This window comes from Elephas maximus, chromosome 20 (assembly GCF_024166365.1).
Source record: "Elephas maximus indicus isolate mEleMax1 chromosome 20, mEleMax1 primary haplotype, whole genome shotgun sequence".
NCBI lineage: Eukaryota > Metazoa > Chordata > Mammalia > Proboscidea > Elephantidae > Elephas > Elephas maximus.
Window position 1 is genome coordinate 80,267,157 of NC_064838.1, and position 9,465 is coordinate 80,276,621.

The following is a 9,465-nucleotide window of genomic DNA, read 5'->3' on the forward strand; positions in this document are numbered from 1 at the left end:
AACTAATGGATAAAAAAACCCATTGCCATTCAATAGATTCCACCTGGCGATGACACTATAGAATTGAAAATTAAAAATTAGAAAAATGATCATAATTTTAAAGTCATATGACTCTTCCAAGTAATTTCTTAGGCCATATAAAATTGTTCTGCAAATTATTTTTTTCACCATCACTAAAACACCTGACAAACCATTTCTGCCACTATGTTTTTGTTTTCTTTGGAATTTAATCTGGACATATTGAGTAGAGAAAAGAGAAGGATGTACAAGTTATTCAAGCAAAATTGAGTTAATAAGATAGACCCGACATGTCTAGTTGCGAATGACAGGCTACATTTCATTTTTTTTCGGAATAACTTTAGGTAAATATTACTGTGCAATACATTGACAAATTCAAATGATTTTTTTGGATTTTTTTACAGTGGATGGGAGTCCCGTTGAGAAAGACTCAGTAATTACACCCATGTTCCAAAAATATATGTGAAAATAAAAATAAATTAATAAAGCATATGTAACATCTATGATGATTGAGTGGGCAAAATAATAGCATGAGACACAGATAGGGCAGGTACTCATTTTTGTTATTTTTTGCATATACTTGTTTTCTGAGATCCATTTCTAAGCCTCTGGTACAACCTATAAAATTTATCATTCAGTCACATTGGAGCTCTTTTGAAAACATGCCCAGGTTATATACCAGATTTACTTAACTTTGCATTCATATATGTAAAAAAAAAAAAAAAAAAAAAATTTATATGTAAGATACCACATATATACACACATACACACATACAGTATTCACTCAATAAAAATTTTTAGACTCAATATTACATTCCCATTCCCTTGAGTTAGTTCATTCTAGTCTGTCCTGAATAAAACTCCTCCTTCTCTGAAATATGTCTCCTAAAATCCTGCCCATTCTCCACGGCAACTTCAAATAAGAACTCTTTTATCTAGACATAATTCTAGTGTCCCTAAATTGATTCCAATTATTCTATGCCCCCAAACATCTAGGGTGATTGTTATAGTCGGCTTTATGCAACAACCACTTTCTTTATTGCTCCAGTATTACCATTAGATTATGCATTCCTTGAAGTCATGTCTTATTTTTAATTCCATTTGTGTGTGTGTATATATATATGTGCAAAAAAGGTGTATTTATTGAGAAACTTCTATACTCCGCATGTCTTATATGAAAGAGGGATGGAATTAATGTTTATTCAGATAATACAAGGCACCTCACATGATATCTATATTTTCTTTTGGTCTTCACTATCAGATTATGAGCTACCTCATGGTATCACAGTTTTATAAATATAAAACTAAAAATGAGATTGTGGTCTTTACTTACAATTACAAGACAAAGCCAAGTTTAGTTTCTTTGAACCAATATCCACATCCTTTCTATTGAGCAATGTTACTTACAATTTCTAAAGATATCTTTAGAAATGACTTTGAGGACTCACTTTATTTACAAGTGGGGAAAATTTTACTGAAATAATATGTTCAATGAAAAAAGAATTTAATATCCTTTATCTTGCTGACTGTGTTCTTGACATTCTTCTTCCTCAAACTGTAGATCGAAGGATTCAACATGGGGATCACCACTGTGTAAAACACAGAAGCTACTTTGACTTTGTGCCTGGAGTTTTTGGAGTTGGGCACACAGTAGAGGAAGAGGATGGTGCCATGGAAGATGATGATGGCAGTCAGATGAGAGGCACAGGTATAAAACGCCTTACGACGACCACTGGCTGAACGCATTTTCAAGATGGTGACAATGATAAACACATAAGAAGTGAGAATTATGAGTAAGGTACTCACCTCATTAAAAATGTGAAGATGAAAAGCAACAACTGGCTGAGAGAAGTATCAGAGCAAGAAAGGGAGAGAAGTGAGGAAAACTCACAGAAGAAGTAATTGATTGAGTTGAAACCATGAAAAGATAATTTGAAAGTAGAGCATGTGATCACCAAGGAACACACCACTCCCCATGCATATGATCCCACCACCAGCATAGCACAGAGTCTCCGGGATGTGACAACTGTATAGGGCTGAGGGTTGCAAATGGCCACAAAACGGTCATAGGCCATTACAGCCAATAGAAATGATTCAGTCACCACAAAGGTACCAAAGAGAAAGAATTGCACTACACATCCTAAAAGTGAAATGGTTCTGTCTTCTACAACTAGGTTCATCAGCATGTTGGGAGCAATGATGGAGGAATAGCAGAAATCCACCAATGAGAGGTGGCTGAGGAAAAAGTACATGGCGGTGTGCAGCTTGGGGTTAATTCTGATGATTACAATCATCCCAACATTCTCTAAAACAGGGACACTGTAGATGGCCAGAAATACCAAGAAGGGGGGAACCATCAGTTCTGGGCAATCTGAGAAGCCCAAAAGGGTGAACGTTACACCACTTTTATTTCTGTCTGCAAATAACATGGCTTCTGTTTCTCAAAATATGAAAGTCAGCCCTAGAAGTTAAAAAATAAAATATAGTGGGGATATAGGAAGCTTGGATCAACTTCCCCTTGCCAAGACTGAAAAGCATATCTGTTTCAGAATTTATGTTTTTATTAACCAAAATATGGTAAATTTCTAAAATTTTAAAAAATGTTTACCGCTTTTTAAAATTTTCTTAAAGAATTTAGGGATTGTATGGTAAATTTAAATCAAATTCTCATATAACACTTTCAGTTCTCCTTGAATGTTATCAGGTCATAGAAGACAAGCCTGGATTGATGCTGGATAATGTCAGCCTCACAGTCAATAATAAAAATCAGAAAAATCTAAATTACATCATTTAATTGGTTCATAACATGTATACACAATGGACATAAAGAATGGACAGTCTTAACACTTCCTATTTGTGTTTTTATTGTTACCGTGTAGAGCAGGGGGTTGCAAATGGCCACAAAACGGTCATAGGCCATTACAGCCAATAGAAATGATTCAGTCACCACAAAACTACCAAAGAGAAGGAATTGCACTACACATCCTAAAAGTGAAATGGTTCTGTCTTCTACAACTAGGTTCATCAGCATCTTGGGAGCAATGATGGAAGAATAGCAGAAATCCACCAATGAGAGGTGGCTGAAGAAAAAGTACATGGGCACTTTAATCATTTTTCTTTCTGACACAGCATTAATCCAATATCAAAAAAATCTCATTGACTTTTTACCAGTCTGTGTGGTACCACTGTGTACTACTCTTGGCTATAAACAGAAAATTGAAAGTTCCTGTCTGCTCATAGGCACATTTGAAAAAAAGGACTAGTGATCTAACTCTGAAAAATCAGACATTGAAAAATTTTTGCTTCACAGTTCTTCTCATACTCATGAGGTCCCCGTGATTCCAAGTTGACTTGTCGACAACATTTTCAAATCTGGGAGTTCTAAATTCCAATTCTCCCTCATTGTTTGATGAATAAAGACTAGAGTACATGATAGATATAACCTAGTCTACACTCTTATTCTAAAAATGGCATAATAGCAGCCAAAAGAAGCCTGGATTTTTACAAGGACATGCAAATAAAATCCAGTCTATGATCCACAGCCTTGTATACATTTCTCCACCCCTTACAATGGTCCATTTAATAAGTCTATCTACTAATGTATTTCCTTTGTTAATGATCACTCCCTTAAATTTTGAGCAAGCTGTAGACTCTAAAACTATGGGAAATATTCCAGTGACACTGTCATGTGCCACAGAGATATAGTAGAAAGCAGCATCCAGATAAAACACAGGTGAATGGGATTTGAAGATGTTGTCTCACAGGAATAACAAAAGATGCTTTGACCTGGAAATCCCTATTCCAACAGTCTCTCCCATTCACTTCTCTTCCTTCAACACACCTAGGATACTCATTCTCTCCCTGCATTGCATGTGTATAAGAATTAAAAACATGGAGTAGTAGGGCACAATTAAATCATTTTAGAGAAAAGAGTAACACACACAAACACAAAATTGCATCTCTTGAATTGGTGACCAGCATCTTTCAGATCCCAATGTACTGGGAAACTCTTTCTCTGTCTACGATTTGTGGTAAGTTCATCTCTGATATTGAAACCCAACAAATCATTTTCAGATGGTCCTGAAATAAAGATGTCATGTCATGTCGTATAGTGTCCCTCAATGGCCCCATCCTGTTCCTATATCTGAGTGCTGAAGACAACCTCAAAAGGTAACCCATCGCACAACTAGTCATTCTAATTATCACATTTTTAAATAATAAATTTCATTTATTTAAGGCCTTTAATCATAATTCTAATCAAATATATGCCTTTAATGACTATTTTCTGTCCCAAATGTTGATATTAAACTGATGATATATTTATTCTTTCATTTAGTCCAGGAAATAGTATAGCTAAAATCTCCTTCCATATAATTTCCTCCCATTTTATTGTTCTTTTGGTGTCAGGGAACACATGATTTCCCTGCTTTATGCTTCGTGATCATTAAAGCCGAAAGTTTGGATAGAAAGATAGGTGTTGGATAAATATAGATATAGATAGATAGATGATACATAGACAGATGATAGATTAGATAGATGATAGAGATAGATAGATAGATGATAGATAGATACATAGATAGACAGACAGATAGATAATGATAGATAGATTCTTTTTCAAAAGATTCTGTTCAATTTCTGTTTATTTCTTTCTGCTTAAATACTTGTCTACCCTACCTTGAAAACTGCTCCAAAAATTTAGAAGAGGAAGAAAACACACATTCCCAAACCTCTTATTTTGGCTCCTCTATTCCCCCCAAAAAAAAAAAAAATTTTTTTTTTTTTTTTTTTTATTCCCCTACCCCAGGTACCTGGCATCCAAGGCACTATTACTGAGGGAGTTTCGTGAATTAGGTTCAACTCAACAGCAATAGGTTAGGTTTTTTTTTTTTTTAAATGATCCTGGTTCTCTATGCAAAGCTTGGCATAAAGATTGCATGTCTTCTTCCTTGCATGTTCAGATATGTACCTTTTGTTTTGGCTCAATATTCCTCAAGTATTCTACTTCTGAAGGTTATGTTTTCCCCCTACATATTGTATCCTAGATATCCTACATTGATGTTAATAACATTATGTCTTCAGAATTTTTAACAAACCTACTAATGGCAAAGAGAAGGCCTCTCCTGCCTCTGGGAAACTTCAACGGGAGAGAAGTATATGCAACATTACATTTGTACTCACAACCTTGGGACATAAACCCTAGAGACTATATGTTGCCCCATTCTCTAGAGGACAAAAAATACCCAATTAACTACCTTTTTTAGCTGTACTGGAATACCTGGAGGAAAATTATATTATTATTAGGAATATCTTATAAGAAGCAATTTATATTTTAAAATCATCTTCCCCTGCCTTCTGAACACTTCCATAATGTCCAATAGTTGTCAAGTATATGTGGCTATAAAAAAAAAAAAAATGCCATTTCATCGATTCCAATTTATACTGATTGTATTGTAACTATAGGAGACACAATTATCAAATATTAATTGACTAATTACTAAGTACCCTTCTGATAGGTGAGAAATGATATCTATGAGCAGTTTTCACAAGTGCTTCTACTATTTTGACTCTGATTGAACATGTCTTCATACCTTTTGGAGCTATTTGTATTTTCTTAGTGAGGACTCTTTAATCACATTTTATGTCCGTTTTTCCACAGGAGTGTTATTTTCTCCTCTATTCTATGTGACATAACTGGTAATTTTTTCCAGATTTTTTCATTTGTGATTTTAATTTATGTTCTTTTGTTTTTGCTACAAAATTTCTGCATATTCATGTAATCTAAATTTTAAACTTTGTTTTCAGAATGTAATTTGATGCAAGAAGTAAGAAAGAGGTCCAATTTCATCCTTTTCTTGTATGGCTAAGGAAAGATGCCCATATGGCTCTTGAACATCTGTTGGCCCCAATATTACACTATTTTAATAACAGACACTTTATAATTTTTTTTAATACTTTGCAGGATTAGCCTTCCTACTCTAATTTGCTTTATTATCTTTTTCAGTCCTTTTTTTTTCCTGAGTATCTTCGATTGTTTATTCTTTCATATGAACATTAGAAAAGAAATTTTAAAATATGATTCCTTGATATTACCAAGTGAATCTTGCAGTACATTCTTTAGTCTTAATAAAGGTGCACTTGACTAAACAAATCTTAGAAAGATTTCTAGACCTAATACTACTAGCCCTGCAACCTTTGAGTAAATAATATCCAGACATAATCTAGGAATATTGAAATGGCCGCAATGATTGTCCCTTCTGAAGAGGAAATTAATATTCACGACCTCTCAGAATGACAGCCTTAGAGTTAATAGAAAGAAAACACAGTAGAATTGGAGACAAAGGAGCTAAATTCCTGTCCTAACCCAGTCACTTCTATTTATATGAATTTGAGTGAATTACAAATTTCTTGAAATTCTGTATTATCATCTATGCACGGGTGTATAATGGTCCTTTTCCTCTCTCCTTCTCAACATAAGCTGATCATTTAAACTGCAAGACTGCTCATTCATAGGATCCACAGAACCAAAGGAACAAAAGTGTCAGACAAGAATGGTTCCCCTTTATCACCACTGTTATTTAACATTGTGCTGGAAATCCTACCTAGAGCAATAAGGCAACAGAAAGAAATAAAAGGCATCCAACTTAGAAAGGAAGGAAGAAAACTATCCTTACTCACAGATATGATCCTAAACATAAGCTAACATAAGAAAACAGGAGAAATGCTAGGGGCCCATGTATATGGCATAAATACAATACAAACCATAACTAACAAACACCAGAAGATAAACTAGATAACTGGGAGCTCCTAAAAACAACACTTAAGACCAAAGATCTCACAGGAAAACTATTGGAACTAATAGAAAATTTCAGCAGTGTAGCAGGAAACAAGGTCAACATCGAAAAATTTGTTAGATTCCTATGCATCAACAAAGAAAAGTTGGAAAAGGAAATTAGGAAAACAACACCATTTATAATAGCCCCTAAAAAGATGAAACACTTAAAAATAAATCTAACCAGGAACATAAAAGACCTATATAAAGAAAACTAAAAAACACTATTGCAAGAAACCAAAAGAGACTTCATAAATGGAGAAACATACCATGCTTTTGGATTGTGAAAATGTCAATTTTATGCAAAGGGATCCACAGATATAATACAATTTCATTCCAAATACCAACAGCATTCTTTAACAAGATGCTAAATTATTCACCCACTTTACATGGGAAAGACTGAAGTCCTGGATAAGCAAAGCATTATTGAAGAAAAGAGGTAAAATAGGAGGTCTTACACTACCTGATCTCAGAACCTACTATACAGCCAGGGTAGTCAAAACAGCCTGAAACTGGTACAGTTAGGCCAATGGAACAAAATCAAGTGCACAGTCATAAACCTATCCAACTATGGCCAGCTGATTTTTGACAAAGGACCAAGGTACATTGAATGAGGAAAACTAGTCTTTTTAAAAAACGATGCTGGCCAACCTGGATGTCCATGTGTAAAAAAATGAAACAGGACCCATAACTCACACCATACAGAATGATTAACTCAAAAGGAACCAAAGGCCTAAATATAGAACCTACAATGATAGAGATCATGAAAAACAAAACAAAACAGGTGTAATGATTCAGATTGTGTGTCAGCTTGGCTGGGTCATGTTTTGCAGTGTTTATAAGGGATCACCCCTGTGATGAGATCTGCTGTGAGTAGTCAATCAGTTGAAAGACAGTTTCCTTGGGCATGTAGCCTACATCCAAAAATAAGAGGGTGTTTTAGGTTTCGCTCTCTCTGGATCCTGCAGCTGTCACCCACTCATCCGACCTTCAGTTATTGGGAGTTCAGCTAGCAGCTTACCTGCAATATTTGGATTCTTTGGTCTTCACAGCCTGTGAGCAAAAGCCCTTTTCTCTGACCTGCTGATCTTGGGTTCATTAGTCCTTGTGGCTGTGTGAATCAGGAGAAGCCTCTATTCTGATCCACCAACTCGGGAGGTACCAGCCTCCACAATCACTTAACCCATTTCCTTTATATAAATCTTTCTCTCTCTCTGTCTTTATTTTTCTCTATATATACACTTTACTGCTTTTGCTTCTGTAGAGAACCTAGCATAAGAAAACAGGGGAAATGCTAGGGTCCCTAGCTGACGGCATAATTACAGTATAAACCATAACTAACAAACACCAGAAGGTAAACTAGATAACTGTGAGCTACTAAAAACTAAACACTTAAGCTCATCAAAAGACTCTGCCAAAACAGCAAAAAGTGAACCTATAGACTGAAAAAAAAAAAATTGGCAATGACATACCTGACACAGGTCTAATCTCTAAAATCTGTAAAATACTAAACACCTCAACAATGAAAAGACCAATAGTGCCATTATAAAACGGATGAAGAATATGAATAGACACTTCGCCAAAGAAGACTTGCAGGCAGGTAACAAACACATAAGGAAATGTTCACAATTATTGGAAATTAGAGAAATGAAAATTAAAACTACAACAAGGTATCATCTCACTCAGACATCACTGGTAGTAAAAAAAAAAAAAAAAAGTTGGAGAGGTTTCAGGGAGATTGGCAACCTAATACGCTGCTGGTAGGAATGTAAATCGGCACAACCACTATGGAATATAGTACGGCACCTCCTTAAATAGCTAGAAAAAGAAATAACAGAAGATCCAGCAATCCCACCCCTAGGAAAATATTCTAGAGAAATAAGAACCATCACAGAAATACACATATGCACACTGGTGTTCATTGCAGCGTTATTCACAATAGCAACAAGATGGTGTGTACACACAATGGAATATGATGCACTGATAAACAACAATGATGAAACATTGAAACCTTTTAAACATCTTGCTATGTAAATGAATCCAGAGGGCATTATGATGAGTGGAATAAGTCAATCACAAAAGACAAATACTGAATGAGAACACTAGTAAAAAAATGCAAGAAAAGATTTACATGTAGAAAAAAAGAACCTTTGATGGTTATGACGGAACTGGGGGGTGGGGAGAGAAATCACTTAATTGTTACCTTCAGTGAAAAGAAAGACAGCAAACATTATAGGAGAAGGTAGTACATCTTGATGAAAGCAAAGTTGTAGAAGATTCCTGTTGTTGTTATTGTTAGGTGCCCTCGAGTCAGTTCTGACTCATAGCGATTCTATGTACAACAGAATGAAACACTGCCCTATCCTGTGCCATCCTTACAATTGTTGTTATGCTTCAGTTCATTGCTGCAGCCACTGTGTCAATCCACCTCGTTGAGGGTCTTCTTCTTTTCCACTGGCCCAGTACTCTGCCAAGCATGATGTCCTTCTTCAGGAACTGATCCCTCCTGACAACATGTCCAAAGTACGTAAGACACAGTCTCACCATCCTTGCTTCTAAGGAGCATTCTGGTTGTACTTCTTCTAAGAGAGATTTATTCATTCTTTTGCCAGTCCATG

The 9,465-nt window shown here is 35.4% G+C and overlaps 1 pseudogene; it reads right to left on the reverse strand.

Annotated features, from left to right (window-relative positions):
* Positions 1 to 1,506: 1,506 nt before the first annotated feature.
* On the reverse strand, positions 1,507 to 2,447 carry LOC126063796 (olfactory receptor 5D18-like; annotated as a pseudogene).
* Between the last annotated feature and the right edge of the window lie 7,018 nt (positions 2,448 to 9,465).